General features: G+C 46.6%; 1 protein-coding gene across 3 annotated transcripts in view; it reads left to right on the top strand.

Annotated features, from left to right (window-relative positions):
- Positions 1-1,154: 1,154 nt before the first annotated feature.
- LOC143323135 (leucine-rich repeat and fibronectin type III domain-containing protein 1-like protein) overlaps positions 1,155-24,882 on the top strand; it is a 252,813-nt gene continuing 229,085 nt past the window's right edge. For all 3 annotated transcript variants that reach the window (XM_076734778.1, XM_076734780.1, XM_076734777.1), the window contains exon 1: positions 1,155-3,428. The gene's annotated coding sequence lies outside the window, so the exon portion shown is untranslated. The remainder of the gene's footprint in view (positions 3,429-24,882) is intronic.

The raw sequence follows: 24,882 nt of genomic DNA, 5'->3' as shown, positions 1-24,882 counted from the left end.
CAGTTGAGTTGATTTTACTTGGACTGAAAAACAGTGCCCCCCCCCCCCCCCTTTATCTCCCCTCAAACAGCAGCCCAGTGGTTTCAATTGTGAGCCATTATGCCTGAAGATTATAGAGGCTTTCCTTTCAGCAACACCACAGCGGGTCATTTCCCTGCTCAGCTGTTCATTTTATCAGTCAAATCAGCTGCAGCAGTGTTTTTATGAAATGGAAATTCTTCATTCTTCTGGGTCTTAATAGCACTTTATTTAAGAAGGTTTAATACAGTTCAATACCAAATCATCAGCGACAGAAATCTTCCATATGGGGATTAAACCTGATCGCACTGTGTGTGTGTGTGTGTGTGTGTGTGTGTGTGTGTGTGTGTGTGTGTGTGTGTGCGTGTGTGTGTGTGTGTGTTGGAGGTATCTGTGGGTGGGCCTTTATGTCCACCAGCCTCATATTTTCAATCCACAGCATCTATCTATCCTGTCTAATCTATGCATTTGTTGTAACATGTGTGCATGTAGGTCAGAGTGATTATACTGTGTGTGTGTGTGTGTGTGTGTGTGTGTGTGTGTGTGTGTGTGTGTGTGTGTCGGCCGTCCATGTGTCTCCTCCCTCAGGTTGACAGTGTTGGCGTTGAGGTGAGGATGCAGAGCACGTTCCCACTTACACAGCGTTAAGTATTCGTCATTCAGCCCACGTCTCGCGCTCCCCCGACGCTGCTAATTCTAATTCACAACAGCACTGGCAACAGCAGCCACCCCTCATGCCACCACAGCCCTTTCCCTCCGTACCCTCCTCGTACTTGAAGACCCCTCGGCCACCTTTACGTCGTGCTGTTCTTGTGTCGGTCACCGGAAACCTGAAGTGACGCTGATGTAAAAATTCACTTTTCCTGTCTTCTCCTGCTGAAGCTGGCTCAGCTCTTCCTGCATTTTGGGGAAAAGATGTGGCACAAAGCTCTTGTTTTCTGTTATTTTGAAAGTTAAATTCGGCTTTGCACAGCTTCAAAAAGGATGAGTTCTTTACATACAGATGGTGGCAAAGTATTAAAAGCTTAAATGAAGAAAAAATAAGAATTCAGGTGAGAGTGCTTTGTAGCTTTCTTTGAATATTAGAAACCAGCGTGTTGTTTGTTAAAAAGCCGACTCTAAAACAAAGAGGTGGTGTTTCTCTTTATTCCTCCCAAAGCTAACATGACAACAAGCATTGGATGAACACAGCAAAGCACAGTGTTCACATTCACACGTCCAGTACTTTAATCTTCATAGGTTTCATTTATGAAACAAGTTTCCAGAACAAAATAATTACAAGCAAAGCTGCACAGCACATTCTGCTCCACGCACGGCTAACTTTTATCTGCGGGGTTTGTCATCTTCATTTTCAGATCGTCTGAAGACACTGGAGACGTCCCTCCAGGTGGAGGACTTAAAAACACTCGAAATTGTCCCCGCAAATTGTTCCACTTATTGTCGAAAGTGTCCACAGTCAAGAGTGGTTCTGCTGAAAATGACAGCGTCTGAACCTTTTAATGGTGAAGTGAAGCAGGAACGAATCCAATGCAGCTGAGCTCGTTATGACAGGGCCCAAGATAAGATAAGATAAGATAAGATAAGATAAGATAAGGATAAACAGCGGATGAAACGAGTTCAAAATCACGTTTAGAAGCTTTTCTCATAAAATCTGGAGATGTAAATTTATTCAGATGTACTTTTGTTGAATAAAAGCGGATCATTAGTGAGAACTTCAACTTAAAATATCGATCAGTCATCGGAGCTACACGTGCAGTGTGGGAGAAAGGATCGCTATCAGACAGACAGACAGACAGACAGACTGTATGGGTGTGTCTTTTTGTTCGAACCCCTCGCGCAGCCTCTCGTGCACACTGCACAGTTCCCCCCCTTCTGTGCCAGCCAGTCAGCCACGTGCGCCGCCAGGAAGCACGCGCTGGAATCTGAAATTTAAACTTTAACCTTCCGTCAGAAATATCCCCAACATCATCATCATCATCATCATCATCATCATCATCGTCAGCTGGCACTGGAGGAAAGATGTAACGGGATGCCGAGGAGGAGATAACCGGAGGAAGGAGGGAACTGGACCGCCGGTGTGACGTTTGGGAGCCTCGGTGAGGATTATCACGGTCCCGACGGCGGGGAGATTTTTCCTCTAAAAATAGGCGAGTTTCGGTGTGCAGGTCTGCGCGCCTCCGCGGAGAGATGTCGGCTTGTTGAGAGAGCTTCAGTCATTGTCACAAGATCCTCCATTTCCCTCAAACTGTATTTTCTCCTCTGGAAAATGTTCTCGGAGCTCCTCGGTGGATTATCAGAGCCGGTTGTCAGGTGTGTGATTTATTGCTGATCACGGAGGACGAAGCTGGACACCGCCCGGACCCGCTTCAAGGCTGCCGGACCGGGATTTCATTCTCTGAGCTTGGTTCGGGGAAAGAAACGGACAGCCAGCCTGCAGCCCTGCGTGCGGCTGCTGGATGCGGCGCACATTGCCGGAATATTTGGTGATTGAAGTAGTTTCAGGCCCCGCCGGAGGAATAGCTGCATGTTTACGGAGAGCAGATCAGTCGTTGAGCTCCAAACGGAGAAGTGAAAAGGTTATTTGCACTCAAGGACGCCGTCCGTGCTGGTGGGTGTAGTTTCTGACAGTCTTTGGGTTGTGAAGCACCGGAGCTGCGCACGGATTTTTACCGGGACTTGAGATGAACGATATCGGAATTAAAGGTATTTAGACAGTCAGCGCCACTTTTCTGTGCCTCGCCTGGCTTTGGATATCTCTCTGAGGACTGTGCTCGAATGAAACAGCACATTTTCACGGATGGCACGAGCTCTGCCGTCCTTGTTACTTTAAATACGTTACCGGAGTTACGTTAATTGGGCTTTGGGAGGCGAATGGGAGGCTAAGAGGAGTTTTTCAGGAACCGTATGACCCCCTCCATCCACCCACCCTGCTCGTTTGAGGATCTGCGTGTACGTGAGTGCTTGTGGTGGGTTTGCGCGGTGAGACCACCGGCACCTGGATTCGCCCCCTTTTTTCCTCCGTTTGGCTGCGCGCACGTCTGTTCCAGCAATTCCGCTTCTGCTGCCGTCGCTGCTTCTGCCGCTGTCCGGTCCCACACACACACTCACATACACACAACACACACACACACACACACACACACACACACACACACACACACACACACACGCACACACTCCCGTTTATCCAGCCCCAGAAAACTACCAAGATAGCCTCTCTCTCCCTGTGTGGATGGGAGAGGAGTCGCGCAGCGGAGGAGACCAGGAGTTGGGATAAGCTTCCGAGCCTTTTTGAAAGCCTCGTTGTGATTTAAGTCGTCCATCAGCGGACGGGTCGGCAGAGGAAGAGGAAGAAGAGGTTCTGGGGAAAAAAGACACGCGGAGAGGAGAAGAGCTGGAGATCGATGAAGGTGAGGCTGATTGATCGGCTGTTAATAATGCAGGGTGTGTGAGATGGCGGAGGATGCTCGCTGGGACCGAGCTCTGCTCTGCAGTTGCTTTTTTGTGTCACGGGGACGCCAGGCAGCGCGGTGCCAACGGTACTTTTATTCTTAGTGCCCAGGAAATGAATCATCGCTGTAATCTGATTAGGCTCTGCCATAACCTGGCTCTGCGTGTGACGGCTCTCCTTTTTGCGCCTGTGTTGGCACCGTCAGTGGACTCTGCCATTCTCTCGCTGCAGACAGTTTATTTAGAGCTCTCCGGAATCGAGCACACCGGCGCTCGCGCTGCTTCAGACGGTGAAAGGCTAAATGTTATTCTGGCGTCTCACTTCTGTGCTGCGATGCATCGGCCGGGCTGGCAGCCCCGCCGCGCCTGTATGGGAATGTGTGCGTGCGTGTCCGTCTGTGTGCGTGCGAGTGCGTTGGGCTTGCGCGCGCGCGTGCGGGACGCATCCGTTCGCGCGCGCGCGCGCGTGTGTGGGAGCGCGGTGAGAGAACCAATTTCGGGGGGAGCCTTCTCTCTCTATCTGTCTCACTCTCTGTTTCTAAAGCTGCCTCATCATGCCGCTCCAGTTGACTGGCGTTACAGCCACATCTATTATGCAGGAGGCTCAGAGATGAGAATACAAGAGGGGAGGAGAGGTGAGGGGAGGAGAGCACGGAGGGGAAGGAGACATGGCAGGAGGAAAGGAAAGAGGAATAGAGGTAAGGATCACAGAGTGAGGAAAGGGTGAGGCGAGGAAGGATGGGAGGAGTGAGCAGAGGGAGCGGCAGAGGAGAGGGAAGGAGCAGAGGGTGCTTAACAACTGATACAGAAAAAGACAAGGGCAGAGGAGAGGAGATCGCAATGGAAGTGAAGATAACAGAAAGGAGAGGCTGAGATGAGAAAAGATGGGAGCAGGAGAGGACAAGGGAAGGATGGGAGGAGGGAGCGAGAGGAGGGTGAGGAGAGTGTAGTCGAAGCAGTGGAGGAGCAGCAGGCCTGAGTAATACAGCAAGATAACATTGAGATCTCTTTTTGAAACACATGTTAGATATTAACCAAATGTTACATAATTTCTCCTGAACAGACACGTCATAAAAACAGACGAACGTATGTTATAACGAGGCAGTCCATACTGTCCCTCCTGAAGACAGAGCAGAAAACAACACAGCAGAGCAGGACACAACAGGACAGAGACATGGCTTGGTAACACAAGCCTATGGGGAGCCGGGGAGTGCTTAGGAACCAGTGACAGCTCCACACTGAGAGAGCTTCTGTTTCAAAGAAAGATCTGAAAGAGCGGCCTAAAAATATCTCCACAGACATCTGAACAAGCCGCGTGCAGCTCATGGACAGATTCAAACATGTCGACTGGGGCTCAGGGTCATGGAGAGCTCCTCAGAGGCAGCGTGACTCCCAGGGCTTCATCACATGGAGAGCGGATGTGCTTTCAGCACCACGGAGAGCTCCGGCACAGCTCAACATGGCTGCTCGGAGTTTATGGATAGTTTGAATAGAAGAGCTGGAATTCAGGACCAAGGAGAGCTCCACAGAGGGAACAGTGTAATAAGGCTGACCTCAGCGCTGAGGTCTGGCAGTTTTTCAGCACATTGGAGAGCTGATGTGTTTTCAGAGTAATGGATAGCTCCAGAGCCATGGACGGTACAAACAGGGCTACTACTGTTTCATGGGTAGATTCTGACAAGTTAGTGGTTTCATAACCAGGGAGAGCTCCTCATAGGTTTTCTGCTTCCCAGGAATAATGTCGGGTGGAGATTACTCAATATCAGCCCGACCAGGCGTTTTATCACATGAATCATGGTGGACAACTACTGAAAACAGATTTGCTTCACGGCATCCTGTCGAAGAAACTAGCATGTCAGAGTTTTCGCTATCTCCTGCCTAGTATGACATTTGTTGAGCAATAGGAGCAAAGAGCAGTGTTCAGCTGCAGACACGGTGAGGTGAAAGAGGATTCATGCTGTTGGTGATGTCAGGTAAAACTGTGAAACACTTTTTTAGGCTTTCAGACATAATGTTTGCTTGTTTAGCACCTCCCTCCTGATGACATCATGCAGGCCACGAAAAATGCCAAGTTGCAGTTGGTGTGGTGATGTGGTCTGTCATCTGAGCTAAATCAGAGCAAGAATGTGCCGTGACTCTGTAATCTCCTGATGTGGCGTGATGACTGCCTTAACAGAGAAACGGATTGTGTTGTCTGAGCGTGGCATCGTGGAAACTGAGGTCTGACCAGTTTTCAGAGCACTGGGAAGAGTCAGAACATGGAGCATCCTGATAGCACTGCAGTGAGGCTGAATGGTTTCAGGACCACGGAGAGCTCCAGTACAGGTTCAGAACCATGAATTCAGCACCACGGACAGTTCCAGCTGCTCGAGGTTCATGGACAGACTCAAACGAGGTGGAATTCAGGACCGAGGACCTTTGAGGCGTTCTGAATAACTGATCTCAGGTCTGATACATGAGATCTAACGGACTTACTCACAGAGCTGCACAGTCATGGCCGATGCATAAAGCTAGCTTCAGGGGTGACACTTTCTGGTCAGTTGGTTGGTCAGTGTGCTCGTATTCAACCGAATTCTCATTGGTCGAACGGTCTGCGGTGCTACTTTCATAGAGAGTGAAGCACTTCTTCATCCATCAGCTGTGCTTGCTTGCAGGAGCAGCTCCAGTCTGCATGTTTCTCTTTGCCGCTCTGTGGCACAGTAGCCTTCAGTGTTGATAGGCCATTACTGGTGACGTGTAACCAATCAGACAGCGCCGTGGGCGGGACACTGAGCGAGACTACAGACAGAAGGTGTTTTCTCCGTTTCACACATGTAGCACACAACAGGAGATGGTGCTACAGGATGTGTTCTCACCTGCAGGAAATGCTCTGTTTGGTTAAAGTGAGGGGCGCCGTCATCAGCCCACTCACTCGCTGCTCTCACACGGGCTCAGGCTGGCATTACACAGGCTTTGCACTAAGGAGCTGGCAGGGTAAAGTCCACCTGATGTGGATATTTGCATTCTCACAGAGAGTTCCTCTGAGTGTGTGAGTTCAGGGTTGCAGTGCATGAGAGAGGCGGCTGCGTCAGAGCCAGAGAAGCACATTTTTAGTTCATGTAGAGAAAGCATGCAGTTTTTTTCTCCATCAACACATTGATTGGTGAGGAGGAGGCAGAATCTCAGTCGACTGGATGACCACAGCCCTCATCAGTGTCACGATGCCTAGAAGCTGGACAAAGGTCTAAATTCCCTCACAGTCAGTGGTGCTGTTTGCTTTTCTCTACCTCTTGGTTGATGAGGTGAGTGCAGAGAATCTTCTGCAGGCTTAAACCTACCTGTCAGCAAACCTCCTGCTTACTGAGGCGAGACGTTGAATCTCTGCCACCTTCGGAGTCACTGTGTTACAGCCGACCCTGACCTCTGACCTCCCTCTGGGGGAGGGTTAATTAAGAGGAGAACATCTGTCGTAGACTCAGTAAGATATTTAGTGTTTTTCAGTCCATGGATGCCTCCCTATGAACTGTAATGTATTTTTACATGAAAAAAAAGCATTTATAAGACTACAGATCTCTGCTGTTTAATGTTTCTGCTCGGTGTTGATGACACATCAGGCAGCTCATTTCTGCTCTTCTGGTTCACATATTTTGATTAATGGATATTTTTTTTTATTGTCATGATGATGTGCATGATGTCAAACTCAGTCCCATTAGGCAGAATAAAGACCAGCACATGTTGTGCAGGTTGGTGTTTTCTCCATCTACCTCTGGCAGTCTTTATATCAAACTTGAAAAAAGAAATGTTTTCGTGTCAATATTGAATCAAGGCCTGGTTATTTTGGGAGGAAAGGTTTGTACATGTTATTATGATGCATCCAGTTGCCGCGGCTCTCTGCAAAGATCAGTCAGATACAGTAGGTAGACAGTGAAGAAGGATCTAACGAGACAGATGGACAGACAGGCAGGTAGGCAGACACGCTCTTACTCACACTGTAAACAGGAGACAGACTGGCTTCTAAAAGCGACAGGCAGGCAGGGAGACAGACGGGCAGAAGAGCAGCCAGCCAGGTGTCAAGTCGTCCAGTGTCATGCTTGAGTGTGATAGTACAGGGAAACGTGTTAATGCGGCTGGAGTGATGCATTTCTTTGTGGCGACTATGATCATATGGAGAGCATTGCAATGTACTTCACATCTCATTAGCACACAGAGAGAGAGAGTACATCCCCTCCTCCACGCCGACTCTCAGCATGCCACTCCGGTGTGTTTTCCACCGTCCTCTACCTATGACACATTCATTGGCTGCTGCATTTTCCAGCACAGAAAAGACCTCAGACACGGCGGTCTCATGCCTGATGTCTGATCGAATCAGGTACAAGCTCAGCATGCGACACAACAAAATGCCAAAATCAGGGACTTACATCAGTTTGAATGATGAATAAGGACAAATCCCATGTTAGCAGAACCCAAAGTGATGTCTGAGCAGAAGTGGGTTTTGTTTAATTTACACAAAAAATGGTCCACTGGTGTATTCACTGGATGGATTACATAATCAACTGATGATAAGTTAGCCTTGTATTGATTGACTAACCCATGAACTTTTTAGTAATTTCAGCACAACATCTGTTTATCAATTTTCAAGTCCATTCCAACTGAATCAGTTCAGGAACCTTAACCTGTTGGTGGTCTGGGAGGACCAGCTCGCTGAGCGGGGACCAGAGACCCCTTTGGATCAAAACTCAAGAACAACCTTTGACGATGTAGGAATGGAACAAGCAGGTCTATCTGTGACACCAATAAAGGCCATAAATGAGGTTTCCTGTGAGACAAGTGTAAAACGAGACAGCGAAATGTCCACAAATTAAAAAAAGATGTAAGATTTTAACAATGAGTCGCCTTTAAAAATCAGGTCTGCTGTATCTGGTGTCTAACAGGGATGGACGGTATGTAGATTATTCACGTCAGAGCAGCGGTACGTATCTCGGTATGTTTGATCATTTTCTTCTTTAATTTGGAACTTCCATAAAAAACAGCTGCCTCACATGAGGAGTTAAAACCAAAAGAACAGTGAAACTAACTTTCTCTCAAAATGGAAGCTTTAAGGTTCACAGTCCTGCTGAGCAACTCACATGACCCTGCGAGGCAGCCGGACGCCACATCACGCTAAACATCACGCCTTTAGCACATGTCGCACATTTGTGAGTCAGACGTGTTTTCACCGACTGGACATACAGCGAGAGTGTGCAGGAGGAGGAGGAGGAGGAGGAAGAGGAGGAGGACTCATCCGTAACCACCGTCCTTGCGTTGATATCAGCGCTTCATGTTCTGGACGAATCTGCAGTGTCGCCGACAGAGTGGAAGGCAGCAGAGAAGAGTAGGAAGCAGCTGCACTTCATGTAATGTCATCAACACGCCCACTCGCTCGCTGTGCAGCAGGGCAGCGGCGCAGACTGTCGAGTGTCCGATGTATATTTCATACATTGAAATGATTCCAGACTTTGTATTTTGTTGGCAGCTGCAGAGTCTGGTCATTCAGCTGCCACTTTGGCCTCCATCCAGCACGTCTATGATTAGACCTCTCTGTTCTCGAAGCTGCTCGCCGCTAAAAAACAAAACAGACTGAAGTACTTCTAATTTCCTTTAAGCTTTGCTCTGTCGAGAAAAAAAAAAAAGTTATTTTCCTGCTCTGTGAATTAGGTTGTGCTTTGATCTTTGCAAGCTGTCACGCAGAAATGTTTCTTTTCATTTCCGTACAACTTTAAGTGTAATGCGGGCTGTTAATTCCAGAGGCCGTGCTTGTTACCCATGAAGGCTCGTTATGTAACGACACCCCCACTCCAGCCACAGATAAGCAGGTAAGAGGCCATCACAAACACCCAGATCATAATGTATGATTTACATTCCAGTGCAAACTCTGCATCCTGTCTGGTTAAAGAATTAATCTGCGGTTTAATCCGCCAGCCTAGAGCTATACCCCCAATCCCTCCATCTATTCACCCATCTGTTTCTCCATCCATCTGTCCGTCCAACCGGGCGGCTCGCTCGTCTGCCTTCACTTTGCAGATTTCTTTCCTGCTTTCTTTCCGTCTTCCTGGAGATTCTCTGATGGGTTTGAGTGGAGGTTTGTTGCAGGTGCTCTGCAGGTGTGTTGTTTTCTCCTGACGTTATTACATGTTAATTCAGTGACATAACAACTGTGTGTTCTTCGATCTTTGGCCTCCAGGAGCTCCTTTCATTTCTTTTCCTTCTCGGCCGTCAGTTGCTATGCGTTGGATCACATGAGGTGTTTTATCCAGTTAGCTGCAGTGAGCCAACAAAGCACGAATAGACGCCACCACCGCTGCAGAAAATAGAACTTAGAATCACTGTAATTTAGTTGAAATCCCCCTAAAGCACAGAGAAGCGTGGTGTATATTTATCTTAATTCCCTCCCGTTGAAGAATAGATCGCCTGGTGCTTGCATTCACTGTCCTGCTTCGATGATGATAAAGCATCGCTGTAATGGTTCCATAGCTGGACTCAAAGGCAGCGTTCGCCTTGGATATTGATTTCCTGCCTCATCTGAATGCTTGTCATTAGCTTTTCTCCAGTGTCCAACTCCCACACAGGCAGGCTCGAAGTACGCCACAAATACCCCGACGAAGTGTTAATTTATGTGTTCTCCTCCTTCTCGTCGCCTCTCCTCCTCATGTTTTGTTTGCAGGGTTTTTTTTTTTTTTTTTGTTAATTATTTTGTGATGGAGCTTTCTAAACAGACCACACCAGTGTGACCTACATTTGGGGGATTTCAGCTCCTTCTCTTTGTCAGACTGATGGAAGAATTAACAGGGTGTAAAGCGATCGCCTCAGGATCACACACTCGCTTTCATTTGAATTTCTGTGTTTGTGGTCGAGGACTTGTTTTAGCAAATTAAAGGTCAAATGCATTTGCAAGCTTTGCAATTTAGCATTGAATGCTGGTTTCTCTCTTTGTGACTCAGCACCTGTTTGAAAGCAGCTGTCGATTCATTGATGAACACAAAGTTAATGAACTATTTTAATCATCAATTCAGCAATTAAGCTGTTTATAAAGCAAAAATGTCAAATATTATCTGCTGTTCTATGTTCTGTGTCACTGTAGTTTGAATATCTTTGAGTTTTGGACCAAATACATAATCTGAAGTTGTTTCTCTGAGGACTCAATTTTGACATTTTGCACTGTAGATATATATAATATAGAACCTGTAGATATATATAATATAGAACCTTTTATCATCCACTGTTCTGCTGGCAGGAAGCAACCACTACATCTAATTTCAGATTCATTGTTAGGGTCAAACAATCAATAATATTCCATTTATGTTCAAAGGTTATAAAGATGAGCTGCAGCATGAGGATGAAGCACACACTGTATTTAAAGAAGAAAGAGGAATCAGGAACATGTGACGTTCAGTGAGTCAAAACAAACTAAACAGCAGCCCTGTCTCTGAAAATGATGTTTAAATACAACCGCTTTACAACAGCAGACACGTTCTGGAGGAAACCTGATGCCAACAGAGTTCTGTCTTCTATTAACATCATGAGGAAACGCTAACGAGCGGACCTGTCGACACTGAATGAATGTTTACTGACAGTGACTACAGCATTATTCACCAGAGTTAACGTCAGGGAGAGATTATGGTCTGTCTTAACCAAAGTGCCTCTGCAGGCTGAACCTAACCGCAGTCAGACGGACGGGCCCTGGATTCACGGTGTCACGGCCACGTAATCATGAATGCCAATTATCTCTGTTTGATGATAACTTCTAGCAGACCCCTGAAACATCAACAGTTTTACAAATAGGTCTTTCTTGTCTCTCCTCTGTGCTTCGGTGGGAGCTGGGTTCCCTCACAGGACGGCACACCCGCTCTGAATTTAAAGCTCAGAGCAGATAACTCTGGAGGAGGTGGTTTCTTTTCTCCGTCCTGCCACCGGAGTGCGCCTTCATGTGAGAGCTGGCAGCCGAGGGATTAATGAGAAAATGGTGAAACGTGTCAAGTTTAAATTGAATATGAGCCCTCGTGCCGCAGACCCCGCGAGAACCGGCGGCAGAGGACGCGTGACAACCACAAGTCCAGTGCAAATTCAATACAGATGTCAGCGTGCTAATCTCAGCAGGACGACCATCTAATGCTCATCACATCCCGCTCTGTCTCTCTGTTTCCATACCGCTGTCCATCACTCTCACTCTGTCTTTCTCTCTCCTCATCTCTCTGTCCCTCTTTTCTCTTTGTACTTGCTCCTCTGTCCATCTCTCTCTCCGTCTCTCTTTTTCAAGTTGAAGGTCAGATCTGACAGCTCGCTGATGGATGGTGCAGTATGATTTAAGAGAACCGAACACAATAACACGCCGTGGGTTTACGTCTGTGTGTGTGTGTGTGTGTGTGTGTGTGTGTGTGTGTGTGTGTGTGTGTGTGTGTGTCCTCAGATCAAACTCAGCAGTGGAAAAAAAAAGGTTAATTAATTCATGAATCAATCATCAAGAACTAAATTGTCAACCATTTTCATAATTGATTTTTAAGTAATTTATTAAGCAGAAATGTCAAACATTCCCTGCCTGCAGCCTCTCAAATGTGAGAATTTGCTGCTTTTCTCTGCTTCATATCTTTGTTAATTGACTCTTTCTGTGCTGATAAACTTGGTGTGTTATCCTGATGATGTGGTGGACTGTGGGTACGTTTCATTCACCTGCTGCTGCAGCCCTGTTCGCCTGCCATGTGCTGCTGCTGGCTCAAACTCCTGAGCCAAGTGGAGCCTCCCAAAGGCCAAAATGCGTGCGTGCGTGCGTGCGTGCGTGCGTGCGTGCGTGCGTGCGTGCGTGCGTGCGTGCGTGCGTGCGTGCGTGCGTGCGTGCGTGCGTACATGTGCGTGCGTGCGTACATGTGCATGCGAGGCAGCTGGACGTTGCTCTAAGGTGAAGCCTCTGTAGGTTTATCCCCCATTTCACTGTCCATCGATAGCAGTACGAGTGCACACACACAGGCACACAGCATAGAGGAGTAAATCAGCACAGCGCTGTGTGTTCTCCTGAATCCTGTTTGCTCCTGTTTGCTCCTGTTTGCTCCTGTTTGCTCCTGTTTGCTCCTGCTCTCCTCTGAAGTCTCTGCACTCCTCTGCATCTTCTTCTCTTCTTTTCATCTCCCTCTTGATTTGGACTCGTGAACCTCTCAAACTAAGTCTCAAGTCTCTGAAATAGTTTATCATGTCTGTTTGTGGAACATTTCCTCCTCCTCTCTCCTCTCTCCTCTCCTCTCTTCTCATTTCTCCTCTAACAGAACCCAGCAGGTGTTAAATAACACCTGATAGCAACCTAAAAATACCCCCAGAGACATTTCCCTCTGTCTCCTTCTCTTTGTCTCTCTCTGAAACGCTCCTCTCTCTCCTTCCTCTCCTCTCTTCCTCCTACGCCCACTCCTCCTCTTGACTCCCTCTCTCCCCCCTCCTCCCTTCACTCACCCCTCTCCCTCCCTTTAGCCTCAGTGTACACACAGCCTGTGATTCAGCTCTGCTGCTCTTCAGCCCTCCTGCTGAGACAGAAAATGGGAGCTTGGTTTTTGCTCTGAACGCACCACTCGCCGGGGTTACCACGAAGTGTAGGATGGAGGGATATCAAAGGAAGAGGCAGGAAGGGAGAGAAAGGCAGAATTAAAGACAGAGAGATGGTGAAAGGCAGAGAAAGAGGATAGATGGCAGCCAATTACGTGGCTCAGCTTAGTGTGAACAGTGGGACAGGGTGCTGTCAGCAGCGAGGTAAAAATAGACACTATCTGCTGGGAATGCTCTGTGTGTGTGTGTGTGTGTGTGTGTGTGTGTGTGTGTGTGTGTGTGTGTGTAATTTACACGACCATTTGAATGTTTTATCTATTTACATTTTTCGCTGCTAATTAATTGTGCGTTGGCCTTGTGGGTATATATATATATATATATATATATACTATGTCTGTGGGTGTGTGTGTGGGTGTGTGTGTGCGTGTGTGTGTGTGTGTATCCAGGCAGCACAGTGCAAACTGGTGGAGTAAATATGACTTGTCTTCACTTCCTTGTTAGAGTGAGCAGAAAAAACATCAAACACGCACACACAGACACACATAGAGAGTCTACAGTGGCAGATCATGTTGTGTCAATTTGTTTTGTGTGTGTGTGTGTGTGTGTGTGTGTGTGTGTGTGTGTGTGTGTGTGTGTGTGCATGCGTGTCTGTGTATGTGTGTGTGTGTGTGTGTGTGTGTGTGTGTTTGTGTGTGTGTGTGACAGAGAGAGACATTCACTTAGATCTACCCAGGACCAATCGTAAAATTACCTCTGAGAATTTGAAGATGGACCTGTGTGTGCGTGAGCGTGTGTGTATGTGTGTGTGCGTGAGCGTGTGTGTGTGTGTGTGTGTGTGTGTGTGTGTGTGTGTGTGTGTGTGTGTGGCTCACAAACAAACAAGAAAGCCATTTTGCTCTGGCACGCACCCTCCCTGTCACACACACACACACACACAGTGAGAGCTGAGTGTCGTGTTTGATGTAATGAGTTTCATGGGTGAGTGTCTCCATGTAAGGCGGGTCATTAAATGGTGATGCTGAGATGAGAACTAATCTGTCACACACACTGACAGCGAGGATAGATGGATAGATGGAAGGAAGGCAGGAAGGAGAGGGAGGAAGAGGAGAGATGAAAGAAAGGTTGAGATGAAAGCGAGAGGAGGCAGAGAGGGTTGGAGAGGCAACAAGAAAAGTGATGATTTTCACTCCGAATGTAAACACCTCACAGGAACATGGCTTCCACGTGATTTTCACTTTCTGTGGAGGAAGACGAGAAGAGGAAACCTGCCTCCTGTTGGGTGACTGCAGAGAAAGGTGGTCAGCTGACGCTCTGCTGATGTTTCCTGCCGTCTTTTTAAACATTAACCCAATCAGAGCAGCGTGTGTTCATCTCCTTCTTCTTCTGCACACGAGCGTTTACAGCCAGCACTGTCAGTCTGTGGCTTTGCTCTGTTGTAACATCGAGCAGAGTTTTGTACTTTGTGTCTGCGGAAACGTGATGAAACGTGCAGGAAAGCCGTCACTTTGAAGGATTTCTGTCTTGGTCATCACCCTCTGTGGCTGGACTCTGTTTCCAGGTTAGATCTCTTTACTTCGGGCTGTGACAGAAGCTTATTCACCCTCTGCGCTCTGAAGTCCTGATGGCAGATGGTATTGTGGATTTTGCTCAGTGCAGCGTCGCTGTCGTCTCCCTGGTGGCTGACATGACCTCTTCTGCTCTGGAGCTGACATCAACATTATCTACGGCGACGTTAATCTGTTTGAGGGAGCTGGCCTGCATGGAAACGTCTGTCACTTCGCTCCTGCAGCTTCACAATTTCAGTTTGAAACATTCAGAGAATGAACGTTATCAGCTGAACGTGAAGAAGAAACGTTTGTTAACGATGTTTGTGTGCTGTGCGGCAGAGATATCTACTGAAGCTAGCATGCTAACCAGCTAGCTGCGGCTGCTCCTGTCTTTGTCTTTGCTATGTCACAACAATCACCAGCTCTGGTTTGGTCCAAATAAAGAGTTAGATGTGAACCCCCGGTGCTCCGAGCTGTCCGTCAGGGCAGACTGCTGTTAGCCAATAGGGCCACCAGCTGAGCTAACAAGCTAACTAGCTAGCAAGCAATAGCAGCTACAGCAAAGAGGATGAGCAGCGGTTAGTGGTTACTGCAGTGATAATTCTCACACATTGTACCTTTAAGTCAGGCTTCCATCAGTGATTACTCTTGTTATTGATCCATTCATTGATTGAATTTTGAAAGCTTACTTTGTTTAGTCTCAAATGATTTGATAATGATGTTGGGGCTGTAACTCATGCTTTCATCATCAATGAATCTTTTTGGTTCCATTTTCTACAAAGAGACAAAGAGTCCAAAACCCAAACACATTCAGTTCATGGTGATCCTGACATTTGAGAATCAGAACACACAGAATATTAAACCCTCTGTGAGGGTGAAAACAAGGCAGTGCTCCTCTCTGAAGAGCTGATATTTGAGAGATACATGGTTTTGATTGGGCAGCGGTGAATATTTATTGTGCAGATGAAGGTGAAGCCTTTGTTCTCTGAGTGTTGGAGCTCAGCAGGTAGCAGATTACCACCTCTGGTTCCTTTCTCTCTGCAGGCCGTCGTCAAATGTATGCACTCAAGGAACTGCGCGGTGTTCCAGATGAAAGCGCCCATTAAACGCGATATGAACACCCTCCTGCATTATGTGCCATTACGCTGTTTCAAAGGAGAGTCTGATGCGTGTAACTGCTGCTTCAGACTTAGTCAGTCACAGTTGACCAAATGACATATCTCGTCATCTGTAACTGCAGCTGAATGGCGGCTGTCCATATTTTCACTGCTGTGGGGAAATGAAAGGCCGTATTTGCATGACAGTGTGTCTTCAGAGCTCTGCTGAGGATCAGGGTGGAGAGGTTTAATGGCACTCATCTTAATGCCGTCTTTAATCATTCATGATTCACCTTTCTATACACATTACTGAATATTTTAAAAGCCATTTTACAGTTTAAATCATCTGTCAAGAGGCTTGGCTGCAGGTAGAAGCTTCTAGTCGTGTGTGTGTGTGTGTGTGTGTGTGTGTGTGTGTGTGTGTGTGTGTGTGTGTGAGACCGTTGGACTCTGATTTAGAGCCAAGCTGTTGTGTTTAAAGGCACGCTGAATTGACTTTACACAGCACAGGGTGTCTGAAGGAAGCTCTCCGTCACGCCATGCGTCATCAGCTGAACACACAGTGGCCTCCTGGTGATGGCAGCGGCGTGTTCGGCAATGCGCACGTGTGTTTTGTAGGCATGATGTCATTTGAAGTTTGTATACAGGCGCACATGTGAAAGCTGAGCTTCAGCAGAATGAGCTTCTCGAATGCATCGCGGTCTGACGTGGTCAGCTTGTTGAGCTTTGCTCCACCGTCTGCTGCCCTGAAGTGCACCGGCTCATTATCCTTTAGACTGAACTTTGGATGAGTGAGCTGGTTTTCCGTGCGCCGCCTGTCCATTAGAAGCAAAAGCTGTGGGATTAGAAGCAACACATCGATCATGGATTCATGTCTCATCTTCCTCAGCTCCTCCTCTGTCTTCCCGCTGAAGGTGAGAGGCAGTTTGGGAAGTTTTAGGCAGAGATGTTGGCAGTGAGATGGATTTGAGAGCGAAAATTCAGCTTAATTGTTTTCCTGCTTCTGTTTTTCCTCTCGCCTCAGCAGTGGGTGCAATCTTCAGGGACGCAATTTACCAACTCACGTTTTTTATTGCCACTGTGATGGAGATGTTATTTCAGTTAATTACATTGAAGTCAAGTCCTTTGTAAGTACTTTTGTTCTATATTTAAACAATCCCTCTGTCCTCTCTCGGTGACGTGGAGCTCACTCTACCCTCAGGGATCAATAAATGAAGTTTGTTTTCATCTTCACTTCACGTTACAAAGAGTCTGTTAGAGCGAACAAACCAAACCATCAACCGCCAACAAAACTTACCAGGAGGTAACTTCTCCTCTGTCTGCTGACGAGCAGACAGCTTTCAGATCAGTGTTTATTGTCATTCCTCCTTCATCAGAGAAAGACTGAAGAGACACTTTTGGCTGAAAGATGTGTCTGTTCATACTTCTTTATTTGATCTGGATTCTTGTATCATGTTATATTGACAGACATACTACAGTCATTGTAGCTGAAGGAAGCCTATGTTTAAACATTAGCATTAACATTAGCTTTGTGCTAATGCTAGCAGTACTTCCTGCCCCACCTGTGCCCGTTGTTGTGCCTGATTAGAGCCCTCCAAAGGACTCGTACCTGTAGCACACTCTGGACTTCCTGTGCAGTGAGAAGTCAAAGTCAGAGTCATCCAATCAGCTGGAATGAGTGAAAGCACCTGCGTGGATGCACCTTGAACCCTGAAGCACCTGTGTTTGACTTCACTGGCCTTGCTGTGGTGGAGTGTCTCCTGACACACGACACTCAGGCCTCTCTTTCACTCTCACTTTAAGTGAAGCTGGAGAGAAGGCAGACCCACACCCAGCAGCTAATCCTGCAGCATCTGTTCAGTCCAGCTGCAGGACGGAGGCCCGGCAGCTCGACGGTTAACAAATCACAGAGCTTCAGGGTCAGTGTGCCAAGCTGGGCCGGACCAGTCCGCGCCAGACCAAACCAGACAATTACATTTCCAGCTTAGCCTCTGATCCTGTTTATCCCCCCTCCATCCCTCCATCCTGTCCTTTATTTGTGCTCCACCTCTCACCACCTCCTTCTCAGCTCCCACTCATGTCGCTCTCTCCCTCCTTTGCTCTATCCTTTCTTCCCTGCACCCCCCATATTCCCCATCACTGTGGTATCTCCCATTTTCATTTCACCTCTTTCAACTCCATCGTCCCCTGTCACCTGTCCATCTCGTCCTCCACCTCTGCCTCACCATCTCCATCTATCCCACTGCTACTTTCCTCCGTCCATTCGTCTCCGCTGCCCTCCGTGCTTCTAACCTTTTGCCTCCTCTCCACGTCATCCTCCTCATCTGTTCTCCACCCCTTCCCTCGTTGACCTCAGCCTCCATCCCTCCCTCTATCCTTCACGCTCCCTCTCGGTGTCCTCCACCTTGCATTTACCCCGTTTAACTCTCCTCCCTGTCTCGCCCTGACCCCTCTGTCACCTCCTCCAAGCCTCATATCCTCATCTTTTTCTGTCCTCCTGCTCTCCTCCTGACCTCTCCAGTGCTGGCTGTAAGTATCATTGCCGTGCCATCGCTCTTTCCTCTCCTCCTCTCATCTCTTCTTCACTGGCATCATGATTGTCATTACAGGAAAGGTTAAAGATCCTATCAGTGCTCTAGATGTCATCAGCGCGCACATAACGAAGCACACCGGTGAATAAGTGCGCTCCTCACGGTTTTGACCTGATGCTAGTGTCTGCAGGCCGAGCTGTGTTTGTGTTCATAATCGTCATGACTCCGTTTGTGTGCTGTGTTTGTATAAATCCACGATGTGTGTTCCTGTGTGTTTGTTGATCCTGATGTAGTCTCAGTAATAATCCCTTATGCGTCGTGCATGACAGCGTGGGCAGAAATAGCCTGGCTGTTTGGACTGATAGAGTCCACGGCGCTCTCTAGACATAATTCTCTGACCGTGGAATGAGGCCAGAGCCGGCTGACCCCATTAAAACAACCTTACAACTCATTGTGAAGGGGCCCGCTGCTGATCGACAAGCAGCGCTCACCTCTTCCTGACTAATGGCTCCGGACAGGCAGCCTGTCTGTGGTCCGGGTCAGATCAGCCGAAAGACAAGAGACGTGACTGCACAGGGGCCCAGTATGGTGGCACTGTCTAAATCCATTCTGTGCTGTTAGAAATGCCCGCAGTCACTCTCTGTTTTTGTGCTGCAGTGTTTATTTTGGCAGAAATGTTGGTTTGAGTACGGAGCCCGGCAGGTGTCAGGGGTAACAACGATAATCTGTGTCCACAAATTTAGAATTTGTGCTCTTGAATGAGTGTGGAATTATTGTTGTGGTGTGAAGTGGTGAATTTACAGGTTGTTGTGGTTCTGCTCTTTGGTGTTGAAGTGCCTGCAGTAACATCAGGAGGCGAGTGCAAACATTACAGCCTCTCCTCCTCTACGCTGAGCATCTAAATGGTGCATTTGTGTTCATAAATTGGTAATTTTAGAACACAAATTATGAATCTGTACGCATTGCATTTGCAAAAAGAAAAGACCAGAGATTTCTGACAAGACGTCAAGTTAAATTTCTCCATTTTGACTGGATGTCCGACTGTGATGTTGTGATCTCAGTTCTTTTGTTTGTGCTGAAGTCTCTCCACCAGCAGTGGCACCAAAAACTGAAGGTTTGAGTCCTGCAGGAGGATCGAACATGAAGTTTCTAAGACGATCGCGGTGGTTGAATTCAGCACACTCCCCTGTTGAATTGTTCAGGACTGACCTCAGGATGACAACTTGGATTCTGTCCAACAGCATTTTTCTTGTGATGAGGAATTCAGTGAAATAATGAAATGATGTGACTTTGAAAATGGAGATTGTAGTTTATGTCTGAACCAGTGTTCCCTGAACTTACCTCCACCTCAGCCGTAGATGTGGAAGTGTTCTGGAAAAATAATGACAAACTGCTGATTTTACTCGCTGGTAGAAATGATCAATGGCATTGATTTGAAACCAGAATTTACCCACATCAGGCTGGTTTTAATTTCCCATTCTGTTTACAGCTCATCTGGGGCCTGTAGCTGCTCAACTGCTCGCCTCTAACTAATGACTCCCTGAACAGTGCAGACACCAGCAGCAGCTTAATAAAGAGAGGAAACATCTAATGAGACAGTGCAGGAAAAATACTGACTTGTTCCCAACGTATTTCTATCCTTTAATCAGGTGACGCTATCAAAAATATACGTCACCAAATCACAACTTGAGCTGTAAAAGTAACGCATCCGTCAGAATTTTAGACAGCCAACAACCATTTATTCAACAGCCTGCTCTGAGAAGACAAATCCCTCCATCTTCTGCGCTCCGTATGCACGTCTGAACACATCCAGTCAATTATAACAGGCGAACATTTGTCTGAGGCTTTCCAGGAAACTGCTCCCTTCAGAGATTTCACCTTGTCTGAATGCATCTTCAGGCTTAAGTCATTCTGCCAAATTAAGTCACAACATCAAAATACAGGCTGGAAGATGTTTATCGAGAGCTTGTTTGAGCATAAGTGGTCTCCTGGAGGAACGTCTTTGCATTGACACGGATCCACAGCAGATTAACACCAGGCCGGTGCGTTAACACAGAAGTCTATGAAGTGAGAACATGCACATTAATAGCCAACAACATCTGAAAGAGACACTTTGGACTGCAGTTAATGGAGCCAGCACGGCGGAGGGTTCATCGTGGTGTGCAGCGTTCAGCTGCTGCTCTACGACCTTGTGATTCGATCTGCTGTTTCGTGCTCTTAAGTTGTCTTGGTGTCATCCATGTTGCTATTTTAGCAGTTCTGTCTTTGTGTTGTGCACACATGCATCCTCTCAGCCCGGCTCTGATTTCCCTCCTGAAATCCATCTGTTTTATCGAGTACCACATGAGGCCCGGAGCTGATTCCCAGTAGGCTAAATAACTTGGACAGGAGCAGCCTAGCTGCTGTAGAGCTGGTTAGCTCCAACCAGTTTAAGGTTAAGGGCTAAAATGAATGCTGAAGGAGGCGGAAAAGACACAAAAAGACAAAACAAATGGCTGAAAGTTAATGCCCTGCTGTTGGTTTTCTCTATTTTGTACATTTAAGATTTGGGTTAGCTTAATTTATTTTCATCTCATATTTGGAAAGTTCAAGTCTTTGGATTCCTGAATCAAACACAGCTTTGTGTTCTCAGCTTACAGAGCAGTGAAAACATCGACAAATGCAATGTTTAAAACACATTTCAGTCACGCTGGTCGGAAAATGTACGAATATGTTGCTAATATATTCACTAAACCACGTTAACGTTGGTTAATCTTTATTTTTAATCATAAAACACATTTAGAAATCTGTCACAGTCGCCATCTCGTCCATGTTTTTGTCCATCTTCGTCTCAGAAAGTTATCTGTTATCTCATTTTAATGAGAGGAATCAGAGCTCAGGTCCAGTTTAGCCTGTTTTAACTGACGATTCCACATTTTGTTCACAAAAATGTTTGTATCTGTCATGTTCATTATAGATTTCACTGATGGGACATATTAGAAATGAACTGAAAACATCACACCCGCTCTCGGCCCGGTGAGTGTTTCCTGATAAACACTCTGCTTCTGATAGCTGCTGGCTGCCTGCAGCAGAGGGACGGCGGCTCTGGATTTATTTCTCCGTGTTGGAATACAAAGCATACATCAGTTGGTTATATTTTCATCCTGGGAGAGTGTTATTGTAGCCCGATGCCTTAACGAGAGTAATACAAGCTTCTATCAGAAATCATGATGACATTTGTGTACCGTGGCTGCGCCATAAAAATGTTAATGTTGTTTCTCTGACGGAGGAGGAGGTGGCTGGAGGATTAGACAGAGTGCTGCTGATCTTATTAGATAAAACACCGTCATTACACTCATTGCTCCGAAGCTGCAGCGCTGTTCATTCTTTGCTCATAAAAACGCCGATGTAGCGGGTTTGGTGTTGGCGTGACGGGATTACGATGACTGCTGGCCAAAGTTGATGAGAGACATCAGACATTAAAAGGTCCTATCAGACGGCACCGTTCGGAGGCCATTTCTGAAGTAACATTTAGATGCTGAGTTTGAGCTCATGCTGCTTTTTCGGTGTTGTGATGAACAGAAGCGTGTCTCAGGCTGCAGGGCTGAGCGACGTTATTAAAGCTGGAAAGTCCTGGTTGTTTATGGATTAGAAATGCTTTGTTAATCTTATTAGATTAAAGAGTCGACCAGGGTTTAATTCACTTCCTCCTCAATCCGCTCAATAAGTGGATCATCTAGAAAGTGCCTTTTCAGGAAAGTGTTGTTTTCTCATAAATAAATGATTACCAAAGATAAAGAACAGGCGGCGACGGAGGATGAAATAATTCTGCTGACAGGTGTTTGAATGCTTTGATTTTTGCATAAACGGGTCCTGAAGCATTCAGTCAAAATCCATCAACAACAATTTTGATAATTGATTAATCAAAATTCATCCGTCATGAATTCCAAACACTCCTGCAGCCTCTCTGCTATAGAGTGGCGGCAAACTGAAGATCTTTAGCTGTTGGATTAATTCAGTGTTGCAATCCAGTATGAGTGTAAATGTAATAGTTTTGGACCAGTGGTCGTGCTGCATTCACTGACATTTACGTGGCTTTTTTCATAATTTTCTAGTATTTCATCTAATCAAGGAAATAATTGGCAGTGAAAATACTCATGTGTTGCTCTCATACAAACAGTGTTAGCTGCGACACAGTGAGCAGCTGTTTTCCTCAGCTTCTGTCGGTGGTTGCAGGATAAAAGAATTTCCACCTTGGCCTCTCGTTGGTTCTTTAGTTGTGGTGGAAAATGATGCTGAACAATCTAAATAAAGCTCATCGTTTATTCCTGGTCGTCAGAGCCGCACAGCGACAGATGAACAGTTGTGTAACAGACGAGCAGCGGAAACCACTCATCATCAGCATCCCGCCGTCACATGGTCCACTTAGCGCCGAGGTTACAGCGGAAGAGATTATCACTGCGTTACCATCGTGAACTTCAACATCATCGAACAAAGCGTCTTACTACAGACGCTGTGTTTTCACAGCCGTGTCACCGCGAACCATGAGCAGGTAACCACGGCTTGACACTGCCGCACAACATGCGCGCACACACTCCCACATTTGGCACACACACACACACACACACATGCTCGTTAATGCTTGACCCTCAGAAGAAGAACGCAGAAACCACCTACACAGGATCACACACTTAAAGTACATCCAGTGTACGCTGAAGTAAACATACTGTGCGTGAAGATGTTCGCCACACTCCCACACACTTGATCTCCTCTTCACCCCTTCCTCTGCCTCCTCTGTCGCTCTGTCTGATTCTTTCCTTCCTTCCCTCCATCCGTGCTCCTCTCCTCCTCTCAGACAGTGAAGAGGGTTAGTGAAGCGAGAGGAAGAGAAGGCAGTAATAAGACCCTTTGGCCGACGAGCAGGAGAGGCCGAGTGGCTTCGACGTACACAAACAGGAGATGAGAGGCGACAACTGGCCCACATGCTTCCAGACATCCATCTTTTTTTTTCCTCCGTCTCCCACTTCACGTGTGTGTGTGTGTGTGTGTGTGTGTGTGTGTGTGTGTGTGTTTTATAGCAGTATGCCGTTGATTGATAAGGCCTCATGTGTCTATCTAATGGCATTTTCACCAGGTGCTAACACCTGCTCGCCCACTTACACACAGCAACTCTTCGTCCTTCTTCTCTTCCTCGTTTTTGAGGGAGTGATTGATCGATCCTGCTGAACGCTGTTACTTTCTTTCATGTTATCAATGGGAGCAAAGAGAAAGGGAAGGGGAGGGCGAGGGGCTGCTGCCCTTCAGCTTCCTGTCTTCTTTTGACTTCAGTTGCTAACTTTACTGACTCAGCGCTCTCTGAGATTGAAGCACTGGTGTGATAGAAGGACAGAGAGCTGCGTTAAAGATCACTGAGGAGCATCCAGACTCGTGTGTGAGTGTAAAGGCCAGTGTGTTTAAGTAATTAGTCTTTTATTCGGGGATCTGTGAAAGTCATGGAGGGGCAAAGAGAAAAGCTGAGGTCCTCCAGTGTTCAAATTAAAACAGCAGCCAAACGACTTTAACCTTTCGGGAGCTAATTGTGATATTTTGGCCATCCCAAATTAAAGAATTAAACGTGCTGGAGGGGTTCGTATTTTTATCCTGAGCAAATCATTTCGTGGATTTCAGCGGTGCCCTTTCTCTGCTCCGGGCATCTGAACGCTCTCCAGCAGAGCTGTGTTTGCTCTTAAATGTTTGTCTGCTCCACAGCAGCATTAAATCTCATAACTCCACTCCAAAATAAACCCCACTGGCTCCAGCCGCACCGCCCACACTGCACAAAATGACACGCTCAGAAAAAGACTCTCAGCCGTTCACTGTATTCAAGACATTTGTAATAATCTCTCTGTTCAGATGTGAATTCACAGACAGACAGCTTCACTGCATCTAACATAAATCACCTCAGACGTTTTTGTGAACTATTGATAAAACCAATTTCAATAAAACTACCTTTTGGATTAAAATATCATCTTAAATGATATGCACATATTTTATCTTATTGGATATTTCAGATGTCAACTTTTTTCACTTTTGCAGGCAAGAAGTCGTCATAGAAATCAATTTTTTTTTTTTTTTTATAAGCACATGATTTAGGTGTGTCATTTTTTGCAGCGTAATTCATGGAGGAAACCCCTGGGACACATTTGGAAGACTCATAAAAACCTGAGCAGCATGTGATTTATCTTATAATGCCCCGGTCTCCAGAGGCCCCTCATTACATGGTAATTATTCTGTGAAGCCAGGGGCAAAGTGCTTCGCTGATTTACGCAGAGAAGTGGAGGAATTAGAGGGAGAAAAAACAAAAGTGTTGTTTTTAGCTTTCACATCAGGTTCAGCAGCTCCTCAGATCTCTGAAGACTAGTCCAGGTGTTCTCAGGTCAGGTGAGGTGGTCCTTCTCCAAGCATGTCTCCTACAAATTACAGTTAATGCTAATTTGTTTTCTTCTTTGCAAAGTGATGGACTGATAGATGTGGTTCGCTTTGGGGAAGGTTCGACTGTTGACGCTTAAACATGACCATGAGAGGAGCGTGAATCATGCTTTGGTTGCTTTGAGCTGATACACACTTATCGCTGTTAATGCTTTATTGGGTTTTCTAAATTGTCCTGTCAAAGGCGTCCTGACCAGTTGTTCTCTTTGTTGTCGTCTTCTGAAGACAGGAATAAGACTGTTGGGTCACCAC

The sequence above is a fragment of the Chaetodon auriga genome, chromosome 7 (assembly GCF_051107435.1).
Source record: "Chaetodon auriga isolate fChaAug3 chromosome 7, fChaAug3.hap1, whole genome shotgun sequence".
Taxonomy (NCBI): Eukaryota; Metazoa; Chordata; class Actinopteri; order Chaetodontiformes; family Chaetodontidae; genus Chaetodon; species Chaetodon auriga.
This window is presented reverse-complemented; position numbering and strand designations above follow the sequence as displayed.